This window comes from Pleurodeles waltl, chromosome 5 (genome assembly GCF_031143425.1).
Source record: "Pleurodeles waltl isolate 20211129_DDA chromosome 5, aPleWal1.hap1.20221129, whole genome shotgun sequence".
Lineage (NCBI taxonomy): Eukaryota > Metazoa > Chordata > Amphibia > Caudata > Salamandridae > Pleurodeles > Pleurodeles waltl.
Genome location: NC_090444.1, coordinates 1,623,181,169 through 1,623,196,276, shown reverse-complemented (window position 1 = coordinate 1,623,196,276; position 15,108 = coordinate 1,623,181,169).

Sequence of the window (15,108 nt, the reverse complement as noted above, 5' to 3'; positions counted from 1 at the left end):
TCCCTGGGTGCCGGTTGAGCTAGAGGCCAAAATCTACAGGTAGACACTTTGCGAAAAACACCTCTGTTTTCTTTTAAAAAATGTGATGTGTGCACGTTGCTTTTTGGGGCATTTCCTGTGGTGGGCGCTAGGCCTACCCACACAAGTGAGGTATCATTTTTATCGGGAGACTTGGGGGAACGATGGGTGGAAGGAAATTTGTGGCTCCCCTCTGATTCCAGAACTTTCTGTCACCAAAATGTGAGGAAAATGTGTTTTTTTAGCCACCTTTTTAAGGTTTGCAAAGGATTCTGGGTAACAAAACCTGGTCAGAGCCCCACAAGTCACCCCATCTTGAATTCCCCTAGGTCTCTAGTTTTCAAAAATGCATAGGTTATTTAGGTTTCCCAAGGTGCCGGCTGAGCTAGAGGGCAAAATCTACAGGTAGGCATTTTGCAAAAAACACCTCTGTTTTCTTTCAAAAAATGTGATGTGTCCACGTTGCGTTTTGGGGCATTTCCTGTCGCGGGTGCTAGGCCTACCCACACAAGTGAGGTATCATTTTTATCGGGAGACTTGGGGGAACGCTGGGTGGAAGGAAATTTGTGGCTCATCTCTGATTCCAGAACTTTATGTCACCAAAATGTGAGGAAATGTGTTTTTTTAGCCAAATTTTGAGGTTTGCAAAGGATTCTGGGTAACAGAACCTGGTCAGAGCCCCACAAGTCACCCCATCTTGGATTTCCCTAGGTCTCTAGTTTTCAGAAATGCACAGGTTTGGTAGGTTTCCCTAGGTGCCAACTGAGCTAGAGGCCAAAATCTACAGGTAGGCACTTTGCAAAAAACACCTCTGTTTTCTTTAAAAAAATGTGATGTGTGCACGTTGGGTTGTGGGGCATTTCTTGTCACGGGCGCTAGGCCTACCCACACAAGTGAGGTATCATTTATATCGGGAGACTTGGGGGAACGCTGGGTGGAAGGAAATTTGTGGCTCCCCTCTGATTCCAGAACTTTCTGTCACCAATATGTGAGGAAAATGTGTTTTTTTTAGCCAAATTTTGAGGTTTGCAAAGGATTTTGGGTAACAGATCCTGGTCAGAGCCCCACAAGTCACCCCATCTTGGATTTCCGTAGGTCTCTAGTTTAAACAAAAATGCATAGGTTTGGTAGGTTTCCCTAGGTGCCGGCTGAGCTAAGGCCAAAATCTACAGGTAGGCACTTTGCATAAAACACCTCTGTTTTCTTAAAAAAAAATTGATGTGTCCACGTTGCGTTTTGGAGCATTTCCTGTCGCGGGCGATAGGCCTACCCACACAAGTGAGGTATCATTTTTATCGGGAGACTTGGGGGAACGCTGGGAGGAAGGAAATTTGTGGCTCATCTCTGATTCCAGAACTTTCTGTCACCAAAATATGAGGAATATGTGTTTTTTTTGCCAAATTTTGAGGTTTGCAAAGGATTCTGGGAAACAAAACCTGGTCAGAGCCCCACAAGTCACCCCGTCTTGGATTCCCCTAGGTCTCTAGTTTTCAAAAATGCATAGGTTTTTTAGGTTTCCCTGGGTGCCGGTTGAGCTAGAGGCCAAAATCTACAGGTAGACACTTTGCGAAAAACACCTCTGTTTTCTTTAAAAAAATGTGATGTGTGCACGTTGCTTTTTGGGGCATTTCCTGTGGTGGGCGCTAGGCCTACCCACACAAGTGAGGTATCATTTTTATCGGGAGACTTGGGGGAACGATGGGTGGAAGGAAATTTGTGGCTCCCCTCTGATTCCAGAACTTTCTGTCACCAAAATGTGAGGAAAATGTGTTTTTTTAGCCACCTTTTTAAGGTTTGCAAAGGATTCTGGGTAACAAAACCTGGTCAGAGCCCCACAAGTCACCCCATCTTGTATTCCCCTAGGTCTCTAGTTTTCAAAAATGCATAGGTTTTTTAGGTTTCCCAAGGTGCCGGCTGAGCTAGAGGGCAAAATCTACAGGTAGGCATTTTGCAAGAAACACCTCTGTTTTCTTTAAAAAAATGTGATGTGTCCACGTTGCGTTTTGGGGCATTTCCTGTCGCGGGTGCTAGGCCTACCCACACAAGTGAGGTATCATTTTTATCAGGAGACTTGGGGGAACGCTGGGTGGAAGGAAATTTGTGGCTCCTCTCTGATTCCAGAACTTTATGTCACCAAAATGTGAGGAAATGTGTTTTTTTAGCCAAATTTTGAGGTTTGCAAAGGATTCTGGGTAACAGAACCTGGTCAGAGCCCCAAAAGTCACCCCATCTTGGATTTCCCTAGGTCTCTAGTTTTCAGAAATGCACAGGTTTGGTAGGTTTCCCTAGGTGCCAACTGAGCTAGAGGCCAAAATCTACAGGTAGGCACTTTGCAAAAAACACCTCTGTTTTCTTTAAAAAAATGTGATGTGTGCACGTTGCGTTGTGGGGCATTTCCTGTCGCGGGCGCTAGGCCTACCCACACAAGTGAGGTATCATTTATATCGGAGACTTGGGGGAACGCTGGGTGGAAGGGAATTTGTGTCTCCTCTCTGATTCCAGAACTTTCTGTCACCAAAATTTGAGGAAAATGTGTTTTTTTAGCCACCTTTTTAAGGTTTGCAAAGGATTCTGGGTAACAGAACCTGGTCAGAGCCCCACAAGTCACCCCATCTTGGAGTCCCCTAGGTCTCTAGTTTTCAAAAATGCATAGGTTTGGTAGGGTTCCCTAGGTGCCGGCTGAGCTAGAGGCCAAAATCTACAGGTAGGCACTTTGCAAAAAACACCTCTGTTTTCTTTCAAAAAATTTGATGTGTCCACGTTGCGGTTTGGGGCATTTCCTGTCGCGGGCGCTAGTCCTACCCACACAAGTGAGGTATCATTTTTATCGGGAGACTTGGGGGAACGCTGGGTGGAAGGAAATTTGTGGCTCCTCTCTGATTCCAGAACTTTATGTCACCAAAATGTGAGGAAAATGTGTTTTTTTAGCAAAATTTTGAGGTTTGCAAAGGATTCTGGGTAACAGAACCTGGTCAGAGCCCCACAAGTCATCCCATCTTGGATTCCCCTAGGTCTCTAGTTTTAAGAAATGCATAGGTTTGGTAGGTTTCCCAAGGTGCCGGCTGAGCTAGAGGGCAAAATCTACAGGTAGGCACTTTGCGAAAAACAACTTTGTTTTCTTTAAAAAAATGTGATGTGTGCACGTTGCTTTTTGGGGCATTTCCTGTTGTGGGCGCTAGGCCTACCCACAGAAGTGAGGTATCATTTTTATCGGGAGACTTGGGGGAACGCTGGGTGGAAGGAAATTTGTGGCTCCCCTCTGATTCCAGAACTTTCTGTCACCAATATGTGAGGAAAATTTTTTTTTTAGCCAAATTTTGAGGTTTGCAAAGGATTCTGGGTAACAGATCCTGGTCAGAGCCCCACAAGTCACCCCATCTTGGATTTCCGTAGGTCTCTAGTTTAAACAAAAATGCATAGGTTTGGTAGGTTTCCCTAGGTGCCGGCTGAGCTAAGGCCAAAATCTACAGGTAGGCACTTTGCATAAAACACCTCTGTTTTCTTTAAAAAAAATTGATGTGTCCACGTTGCGTTTTGGGGCGTTTCCTGTCGCGGGCGCTAGGCCTACCCACACAAGTGAGGTATCATTTTTATCGGGAGACTTGGGGGAACGATGGGTGGATGGAAATTTGTGGCTCCCCTCTGATTCCAGAACTTTCTGTCACCAAAATGTGAGGAAAATGTGTTTTTTTAGCCACCTTTTTAAGGTTTGCAAAGGATTCTGGGTAACAAAACCTGGTCAGAGCCCCACAAGTCACCCCATCTTGAATTCCCCTAGGTCTCTAGTTTTAAAAAACGCATAGGTTATTTAGGTTTCCCAAGGTGCCGGCTGAGCTAGAGGGCAAAATCTACAGGTAGGCATTTTGCAAAAAACACCTCTGTTTTCTTTAAAAAAATGTGATGTGTCCACGTTGCGTTTTGGGGCATTTCCTGTCGCGGGTGCTAGGCCTACCCACACAAGTGAGGTATCATTTTTATCGGGAGACTTGGGGGAACGCTGGGTGGAAGGAAATTTGTGGCTCCTCTCTGATTCCAGAACTTTATGTCACCAAAATGTGAGGAAATGTGTTTTTTTAGCCAAATTTTGAGGTTTGCAAAGGATTCTGGGTAACAGAACCTGGTCAGAGCCCCACAAGTCACCCCATCTTGGATTTCCCTAGGTCTCTAGTTTTCAGAAATGCACAGGTTTGGTAGGTTTCCCTAGGTGCCAACTGAGCTAGAGGCCAAAATCTACAGGTAGGCACTTTGCAAAAAACACCTCTGTTTTCTTTAAAAAAATGTGATGTGTGCACGTTGGGTTGTGGGGCATTTCCTGTCACGGGCGCTAGGCCTACCCACACAAGTGAGGTATCATTTATATCGGGAGACTTGGGGGAACGCTGGGTGGAAGGAAATTTGTGGCTCCCCTCTGATTCCAGAACTTTCTGTCACCAATATGTGAGGAAAATGTGTTTTTTTAGCCAAATTTTGAGGTTTGCAAAGGATTTTGGGTAACAGATCCTGGTCAGAGCCCCACAAGTCACCCCATCTTGGATTTCCGTAGGTCTCTAGTTTAAACAAAAATGCATAGGTTTGGTAGGTTTCCCTAGGTGCCGGCTGAGCTAAGGCCAAAATCTACAGGTAGGCACTTTGCATAAAACACCTCTGTTTTCTTAAAAAAAAATTGATGTGTCCACGTTGCGTTTTGGAGCATTTCCTGTCGCGGGCGATAGGCCTACCCACACAAGTGAGGTATCATTTTTATCGGGAGACTTGGGGGAACGCTGGGAGGAAGGAAATTTGTGGCTCCTCTCTGATTCCAGAACTTTCTGTCACCAAAATATGAGGAATATGTGTTTTTTTTGCCAAATTTTGAGGTTTGCAAAGGATTCTGGGAAACAAAACCTGGTCAGAGCCCCACAAGTCACCCCGCCTTGGATTCCCCTAGGTCTCTAGTTTTCAAAAATGCATAGGTTTTTTAGGTTTCCCTGGGTGCCGGTTGAGCTAGAGGCCAAAATCTACAGGTAGACACTTTGCGAAAAACACCTCTGTTTTCTTTCAAAAAATGTGATGTGTGCACGTTGCTTTTTGGGGCATTTCCTGTGGTGGGCGCTAGGCCTACCCACACAAGTAAGGTATCATTTTTATCGGGAGACTTGGGGGAACGATGGGTGGAAGGAAATTTGTGGCTCCCCTCTGATTCCAGAACTTTCTGTCACCAAAATGTGAGGAAAATGTGTTTTTTTAGCCACCTTTTTAAGGTTTGCAAAGGATTCTGGGTAACAAAACCTGGTCAGAGCCCCACAAGTCACCCCATCTTGTATTCCCCTAGGTCTCTAGTTTTCAAAAATGCATAGGTTTTTTAGGTTTCCCAAGGTGCCGGCTGAGCTAGAGGGCAAAATCTACAGGTAGGCACTTTGCAAGAAACACCTCTGTTTTCTTTCAAAAAATGTGATGTGTCCACGTTGCGTTTTGGGGCATTTCCTGTCGCGGGTGCTAGGCCTACCCACACAAGTGAGGTATCATTTTTATCAGGAGACTTGGGGGAACGCTGGGTGGAAGGAAATTTGTGGCTCCTCTCTGATTCCAGAACTTTATGTCACCAAAATGTGAGGAAATGTGTTTTTTTAGCCAAATTTTGAGGTTTGCAAAGGATTCTGGGTAACAGAACCTGGTCAGAGCCCCAAAAGTCACCCCATCTTGGATTTCCCTAGGTCTCTAGTTTTCAGAAATGCACAGGTTTGGTAGGTTTCCCTAGATGCCAACTGAGCTAGAGGCCAAAATCTACAGGTAGGCACTTTGCAAAAAACACCTCTGTTTTCTTTAAAAAAATGTGATGTGTGCACGTTGCGTTGTGGGGCATTTCCTGTCGCGGGTGCTAGGCCTACCCACACAAGTGAGGTATCATTTATATCGGAGACTTGGGGGAACGCTGGGTGGAAGGGAATTTGTGGCTCCTCTCTGATTCCAGAACTTTCTGTCACCAAAATTTGAGGAAAATGTGTTTTTTTAGCCACCTTTTTAAGGTTTGCAAAGGATTCTGGGTATCAGAACCTGGTCAGAGCCCCACAAGTCACCCCATCTTGGAGTCCCCTAGGTCTCTAGTTTTCAAAAATGCATAGGTTTGGTAGGGTTCCCTAGGTGCCGGCTGAGCTAGAGGCCAAAATCTACAGGTAGGCACTTTGCGAAAAACACCTCTGTTTTCTTTCAAAAAATGTGATGTGTGCACGTTGCTTTTTGGAGCATTTCCTGTTGTGGGCGCTAGGCCTACCCACACAAGTGAGGTATCATTTTCATCGGGAGACTTGGGGGAACGCTGGGTGGAAGGAAATTTGTGGCTCCCGTCTGATTCCAGAACTTTCTGTCACCAAAATTTGAGGAAAATGTGTTTTTTTAGCCACCTTTTTAAGGTTTGCAAAGGATTCTGGGTAACAGAACCTGGTCAGAGCCCCACAAGTCACCCCATCTTGGAGTCCCCTAGGTCTCTAGTTTTCAAAAATGCATAGGTTTGGTAGGGTTCCCTAGGTGCCGGCTGAGCTAGAGGCCAAAATCTACAGGTAGGCACTTTGCAAAAAACACCTCTGTTTTCTTTCAAAAAATTTGATGTGTCCACGTTGCGGTTTGGGGCATTTCCTGTCGCGGGCGCTAGTCCTACCCACACAAGTGAGGTATCATTTTTATCGGGAGACTTGGGGGAACGCTGGGTGGAAGGAAATTTGTGGCTCCTCTCTGATTCCAGAACTTTATGTCACCAAAATGTGAGGAAAATGTGTTTTTTTAGCCAAATTTTGAGGTTTGCAAAGGATTCTGGGTAACAGAACCTGGTCAGAGCCCCACAAGTCATCCCATCTTGGATTCCCCTAGGTCTCTAGTTTTAAGAAATGCATAGGTTTGGTAGGTTTCCCAAGGTGCCGGCTGAGCTAGAGGGCAAAATCTACAGGTAGGCACTTTGCGAAAAACAACTTTGTTTTCTTTAAAAAAATGTGATGTGTGCACGTTGCTTTTTGGGGCATTTCCTGTTGTGGGCGCTAGGCCTACCCACAGAAGTGAGGTATCATTTTTATCGGGAGACTTGGGGGAACGCTGGGTGGAAGGAAATTTGTGGCTCCCCTCTGATTCCAGAACTTTCTGTCACCAATATGTGAGGAAAATGTTTTTTTTTAGCCAAATTTTGAGGTTTGCAAAGGATTCTGGGTAACAGATCCTGGTCAGAGCCCCACAAGTCACCCCATCTTGGATTTCCGTAGGTCTCTAGTTTAAACAAAAATGCATAGGTTTGGTAGGTTTCCCTAGGTGCCGGCTGAGCTAAGGCCAAAATCTACAGGTAGGCACTTTGCATAAAACACCTCTGTTTTCTTTAAAAAAAATTGATGTGTCCACGTTGCGTTTTGGGGCGTTTCCTGTCGCGGGCGCTAGGCCTACCCACACAAGTGAGGTATCATTTTTATCGGGAGACTTGGGGGAACGATGGGTGGAAGGAAATTTGTGGCTCCCCTCTGATTCCAGAACTTTCTGTCACCAAAATGTGAGGAAAATGTGTTTTTTTAGCCACCTTTTTAAGGTTTGCAAAGGATTCTGGGTAACAAAACCTGGTCAGAGCCCCACAAGTCACCCCATCTTGAATTCCCCTAGGTCTCTAGTTTTAAAAAACGCATAGGGTATTTAGGTTTCCCAAGGTGCCGGCTGAGCTAGAGGGCAAAATCTACAGGTAGGCATTTTGCAAAAAACACCTCTGTTTTCTTTCAAAAAATGTGATGTGTCCACGTTGCGTTTTGGGGCATTTCCTGTCGCGGGTGCTAGGCCTACCCACACAAGTGAGGTATCATTTTTATCGGGAGACTTGGGGGAACGCTGGGTGGAAGGAAATTTGTGGCTCCTCTCTGATTCCAGAACTTTATGTCACCAAAATGTGAGGAAATGTGTTTTTTTAGCCAAATTTTGAGGTTTGCAAAGGATTCTGGGTAACAGAACCTGGTCAGAGCCCCACAAGTCACCCCATCTTGGATTTCCCTAGGTCTCTAGTTTTCAGAAATGCACAGGTTTGGTAGGTTTCCCTAGGTGCCAACTGAGCTAGAGGCCAAAATCTACAGGTAGGCACTTTGCAAAAAACACCTCTGTTTTCTTTAAAAAAATGTGATGTGTGCACGTTGGGTTGTGGGGCATTTCCTGTCACGGGCGCTAGGCCTACCCACACAAGTGAGGTATCATTTATATCGGGAGACTTGGGGGAACGCTGGGTGGAAGGAAATTTGTGGCTCCCCTCTGATTCCAGAACTTTCTGTCACCAATATGTGAGGAAAATGTTTTTTTTTAGCCAAATTTTGAGGTTTGCAAAGGATTTTGGGTAACAGATCCTGGTCAGAGCCCCACAAGTCACCCCATCTTGGATTTCCGTAGGTCTCTAGTTTAAACAAAAATGCATAGGTTTGGTAGGTTTCCCTAGGTGCCGGCTGAGCTAAGGCCAAAATCTACAGGTAGGCACTTTGCATAAAACACCTCTGTTTTCTTAAAAAAAAATTGATGTGTCCACGTTGCGTTTTGGAGCATTTCCTGTCACGGGCGATAGGCCTACCCACACAAGTGAGGTATCATTTTTATCGGGAGACTTGGGGGAACGCTGGGAGGAAGGAAATTTGTGGCTCCTCTCTGATTCCAGAACTTTCTGTCACCAAAATATGAGGAATATGTGTTTTTTTAGCCAAATTTTGAGGTTTGCAAAGGATTCTGGGAAACAAAACCTGGTCAGAGCCCCACAAGTCACCCCGTCTTGGATTCCCCTAGGTCTCTAGTTTTCAAAAATGCATAGGTTTTTTAGGTTTCCCTGGGTGCCGGTTGAGCTAGAGGCCAAAATCTACAGGTAGACACTTTGCGAAAAACACCTCTGTTTTCTTTCAAAAAATGTGATGTGTGCACGTTGCTTTTTGGGGCATTTCCTGTGGTGGGCGCTAGGCCTACCCACACAAGTGAGGTATCATTTTTATCGGGAGACTTGGGGGAACGATGGGTGGAAGGAAATTTGTGGCTCCCCTCTGATTCCAGAACTTTCTGTTACCAAAATGTGAGGAAAATGTGTTTTTTTAGCCACCTTTTTAAGGTTTGCAAAGGATTCTGGGTAACAAAACCTGGTCAGAGCCCCACAAGTCACCCCATCTTGTATTCCCCTAGGTCTCTAGTTTTCAAAAATGCATAGGTTTTTTAGGTTTCCCAAGGTGCCGGCTGAGCTAGAGGGCAAAATCTACAGGTAGGCACTTTGCAAGAAACACCTCTGTTTTCTTTCAAAAAATGTGATGTGTCCACGTTGCGTTTTGAGGCATTTCCTGTCGCGGGTGCTAGGCCTACCCACACAAGTGAGGTATCATTTTTATCAGGAGACTTGGGGGAACGCTGGGTGGAAGGAAATTTGTGGCTCCTCTCTGATTCCAGAACTTTATGTCACCAAAATGTGAGGAAATGTGTTTTTTTAGCCAAATTTTGAGGTTTGCAAAGGATTCTGGGTAACAGAACCTGGTCAGAGCCCCAAAAGTCACCCCATCTTGGATTTCCCTAGGTCTCTAGTTTTCAGAAATGCACAGGTTTGGTAGGTTTCCCTAGGTGCCAACTGAGCTAGAGGCCAAAATCTACAGGTAGGCACTTTGCAAAAAACACCTCTGTTTTCTTTAAAAAAATGTGATGTGTGCACGTTGCGTTGTGGGGCATTTCCTGTCGCGGGTGCTAGGCCTACCCACACAAGTGAGGTATCATTTTCATCGGGAGACTTGGGGGAACGCTGGGTGGAAGGAAATTTGTGGCTCCCGTCTGATTCCAGAACTTTCTGTCACCAAAATTTGAGGAAAATGTGTTTTTTTAGCCACCTTTTTAAGGTTTGCAAAGGATTCTGGGTAACAGAACCTGGTCAGAGCCCCACAAGTCACCCCATCTTGGAGTCCCCTAGGTCTCTAGTTTTCAAAAATGCATAGGTTTGGTAGGGTTCCCTAGGTGCCGGCTGAGCTAGAGGCCAAAATCTACAGGTAGGCACTTTGCAAAAAACACCTCTGTTTTCTTTCAAAAAATTTGATGTGTCCACGTTGCGGTTTGGGGCATTTCCTGTCGCGGGCGCTAGTCCTACCCACACAAGTGAGGTATCATTTTTATCGGGAGACTTGGGGGAACGCTGGGTGGAAGGAAATTTGTGGCTCCTCTCTGATTCCAGAACTTTATGTCACCAAAATGTGAGGAAAATGTGTTTTTTTAGCCAAATTTTGAGGTTTGCAAAGGATTCTGGGTAACAGAACCTGGTCAGAGCCCCACAAGTCCTCCCATCTTGGATTCCCCTAGGTCTCTAGTTTTAAGAAATGCATAGGTTTGGTAGGTTTCCCAAGGTGCCGGCTGAGCTAGAGGGCAAAATCTACAGGTAGGCACTTTGCGAAAAACAACTTTGTTTTCTTTAAAAAAATGTGATGTGTGCACGTTGCTTTTTGGGGCATTTCCTGTTGTGGGCGCTAGGCCTACCCACACAAGTGAGGTATCATTTTTATCGGGAGACTTGGGGGAACGCTGGGTGGAAGGAAATTTGTGGCTCCCCTCTGATTCCAGAACTTTCTGTCACCAATATGTGAGGAAAATGTTTTTTTTTAGCCAAATTTTGAGGTTTGCAAAGGATTCTGGGTAACAGATCCTGGTCAGAGCCCCACAAGTCACCCCATCTTGGATTTCCGTAGGTCTCTAGTTTAAACAAAAATGCATAGGTTTGGTAGGTTTCCCTAGGTGCCGGCTGAGCTAAGGCCAAAATCTACAGGTAGGCACTTTGCATAAAACACCTCTGTTTTCTTTAAAAAAAATTGATGTGTCCACGTTGCGTTTTGGGGCGTTTCCTGTCGCGGGCGCTAGGCCTACCCACACAAGTGAGGTATCATTTTTATCGGGAGACTTGGGGGAACGATGGGTGGAAGGAAATTTGTGGCTCCCCTCTGATTCCAGAACTTTCTGTCACCAAAATGTGAGGAAAATGTGTTTTTTTAGCCACCTTTTTAAGGTTTGCAAAGGATTCTGGGTAACAAAACCTGTTCAGAGCCCCACAAGTCACCCCATCTTGAATTCCCTTAGGTCTCTAGTTTTAAAAAACGCATAGGTTATTTAGGTTTCCCAAGGTGCCGGCTGAGCTAGAGGGCAAAATCTACAGGTAGGCATTTTGCAAAAAAACCTCTGTTTTCTTTCAAAAAATGTGATGTGTCCACGTTGCGTTTTGGGGCATTTCCTGTCGCGGGTGCTAGGCCTACCCACACAAGTGAGGTATCATTTTTATCGGGAGACTTGGGGGAACGCTGGGTGGAAGGAAATTTGTGGCTCCTCTCTGATTCCAGAACTTTATGTCACCAAAATGTGAGGAAATGTGTTTTTTTAGCCAAATTTTGAGGTTTGCAAAGGATTCTGGGTAACAGAACCTGGTCAGAGCCCCACAAGTCACCCCATTTTGGATTTCCCTAGGTCTCTAGTTTTCAGAAATGCACAGGTTTGGTAGGTTTCCCTAGGTGCCAACTGAGCTAGAGGCCAAAATCTACAGGTAGGCACTTTGCAAAAAACACCTCTGTTTTCTTTCAAAAAATGTGATGTGTGCACGTTGGGTTGTGGGGCATTTCCTGTCACGGGCGCTAGGCCTACCCACACAAGTGAGGTATCATTTATATCGGGAGACTTGGGGGAACGCTGGGTGGAAGGAAATTTGTGGCTCCCCTCTGATTCCAGAACTTTCTGTCACCAATATGTGAGGAAAATGTGTTTTTTTAGCCAAATTTTTAGGTTTGCAAAGGATTTTGGGTAACAGATCCTGGTCAGAGCCCCACAAGTCACCCCATCTTGGATTTCCGTAGGTCTCTAGTTTAAACAAAAATGCATAGGTTTGGTAGGTTTCCCTAGGTGCCGGCTGAGCTAAGGCCAAAATCTACAGGTAGGCACTTTGCATAAAACACCTCTGTTTTCTTAAAAAAAAATTGATGTGTCCACGTTGCGTTTTGGAGCATTTCCTGTCGCGGGCGATAGGCCTACCCACACAAGTGAGGTATCATTTTTATCGGGAGACTTGGGGGAACGCTGGGAGAAAGGAAATTTGTGGCTCCTCTCTGATTCCAGAACTTTCTGTCACCAAAATATGAGGAATATGTGTTTTTTTAGCCAAATTTTGAGGTTTGCAAAGGATTCTGGGAAACAAAACCTGGTCAGAGCCCCACAAGTCACCCCGTCTTGGATTCCCCTAGGTCTCTAGTTTTCAAAAATGCATAGGTTTTTTAGGTTTCCCTGGGTGCCGGTTGAGCTAGAGGCCAAAATCTACAGGTAGACACTTTGCGAAAAACACCTCTGTTTTCTTTCAAAAAATGTGATGTGTGCACGTTGCTTTTTGGGGCATTTCCTGTGGTGGGCGCTAGGCCTACCCACACAAGTGAGGTATCATTTTTATCGGGAGACTTGGGGGAACGATGGGTGGAAGGAAATTTGTGGCTCCCCTCTGATTCCAGAACTTTCTGTCACCAAAATGTGAGGAAAATGTGTTTTTTTAGCCACCTTTTTAAGGTTTGCAAAGGATTCTGGGTAACAAAACCTGGTCAGAGCCCCACAAGTCACCCCATCTTGTATTCCCCTAGGTCTCTAGTTTTCAAAAATGCATAGGTTTTTTAGGTTTCCCAAGGTGCCGGCTGAGCTAGAGGGCAAAATCTACAGGTAGGCATTTTGCAAGAAACACCTCTGTTTTCTTTCAAAAAATGTGATGTGTCCACGTTGCGTTTTGGGGCATTTCCTGTCGCGGGTGCTAGGCCTACCCACACAAGTGAGGTATCATTTTTATCAGGAGACTTGGGGGAACGCTGGGTGGAAGGAAATTTGTGGCTCCTCTCTGATTCCAGAACTTTATGTCACCAAAATGTGAGGAAATGTGTTTTTTTAGCCAAATTTTGAGGTTTGCAAAGGATTCTGGGTAACAGAACCTGGTCAGAGCCCCACAAGTCACCCCATCTTGGATTTCCCTAGGTCTCTAGTTTTCAGAAATGCACAGGTTTGGTAGGTTTCCCTAGGTGCCAACTGAGCTAGAGGCCAAAATCTACAGGTAGGCACTTTGCAAAAAACACCTCTGTTTTCTTTAAAAAAATGTGATGTGTGCACGTTGCGTTGTGGGGCATTTCCTGTCGCGGGCGCTAGGCCTACCCACACAAGTGAGGTATCATTTATATCGCAGACTTGGGGGAACGCTGGGTGGAAGGGAATTTGTGGCTCCTCTCTGATTCCAGAACTTTCTGTCAACAAAATTTGAGGAAAATGTGTTTTTTTAGCCACCTTTTTAAGGTTTGCAAAGGATTCTGGGTAACAGAACCTGGTCGGAGCCCCACAAGTCACCCCATCTTGGAGTCCCCTAGGTCTCTAGTTTTCAAAAATGCATAGGTTTGGTAGGGTTCCCTAGGTGCCGGCTGAGCTAGAGGCCAAAATCTACAGGTAGGCACTTTGCAAAAAACACCTCTGTTTTCTTTCAAAAAATTTGATGTGTCCACGTTGCGGTTTGGGGCATTTCCTGTCACGGGCGCTAGTCCTACCCACACAAGTGAGGTATCATTTTTATCAGGAGACTTGGGGGAACGCTGGGTGGAAGGAAATTTGTGGCTCCTCTCTGATTCCAGAACTTTATGTCACCAAAATGTGAGGAAAATGTGTTTTTTTAGCCAAATTTTGAGGTTTGCAAAGGATTCTGGGTAACAGAACCTGGTCAGAGCCCCACAAGTCATCCCATCTTGGATTCCCCTAGGTCTCTAGTTTTAAGAAATGCATAGGTTTGGTAGGTTTCCCAAGGTGCCGGCTGAGCTAGAGGGCAAAATCTACAGGTAGGCACTTTGCGAAAAACAACTTTGTTTTCTTTAAAAAAATGTGATGTGTGCACGTTGCTTTTTGGGGCATTTCCTGTTGTGGGCGCTAGGCCTACCCACACAAGTGAGGTATCATTTTTATCGGGAGACTTGGGGGAACGCTGGGTGGAAGGAAATTTGTGGCTCCCCTCTGATTCCAGAACTTTCTGTCACCAATATGTGAGGAAAATGTGTTTTTTTAGCCAAATTTTGAGGTTTGCAAAGGATTCTGGGTAACAGATCCTGGTCAGAGCCCCACAAGTCACCCCATCTTGGATTTCCGTAGGTCTCTAGTTTAAACAAAAATGCATAGGTTTGGTAGGTTTCCCTAGGTGCCGGCTGAGCTAAGGCCAAAATCTACAGGTAGGCACTTTGCATAAAACACCTCTGTTTTCTTTAAAAAAAATTGATGTGTCCACGTTGCGTTTTGGGGCGTTTCCTGTCGCGGGCGCTAGGCCTACCCACACAAGTGAGGTATCATTTTTATCGGGAGACTTGGGGGAACGATGGGTGGAAGGAAATTTGTGGCTCCCCTCTGATTCCAGAACTTTCTGTCACCAAAATGTGAGGAAAATGTGTTTTTTTAGCCACCTTTTTAAGGTTTGCAAAGGATTCTGGGTAACAAAACCTGGTCAGAGCCCCACAAGTCACCCCATCTTGAATTCCCCTAGGTCTCTAGTTTTCAAAAATGCATAGGTTATTTAGGTTTCCCAAGGTGCCGGCGGAGCTAGAGGGCAAAATCTACAGGTAGGCATTTTGCAAAAAACACCTCTGTTTTCTTTCAAAAAATGTGATGTGTCCACGTTGCGTTTTGGGGCATTTCCTGTCGCGGGTGCTAGGCCTACCCACACAAGTGAGGTATCATTTTTATCGGGAGACTTGGGGGAACGCTGGGTGGAAGGAAATTTGTGGCTCCTCTCTGATTCCAGAACTTTATGTCACCAAAATGTGAGGAAATGTGTTTTTTTAGCCAAATTTTGAGGTTTGCAAAGGATTCTGGGTAACAGAACCTGGTCAGAGCCCCACAAGTCACCCCATCTTGGATTTCCCTAGGTCTCTAGTTTTCAGAAATGCACAGGTTTGGTAGGTTTCCCTAGGTGCCAACTGAGCTAGAGGCCAAAATCTACAGGTAGGCACTTTGCAAAAAACACCTCTGTTTTCTTTAAAAAAAATGTGATGTGTGCACGTTGGGTTGTGGGGCATTTCCTGTCACGGGCGCTAGGCCTACCCACACAAGTGAGGTATCATTTAT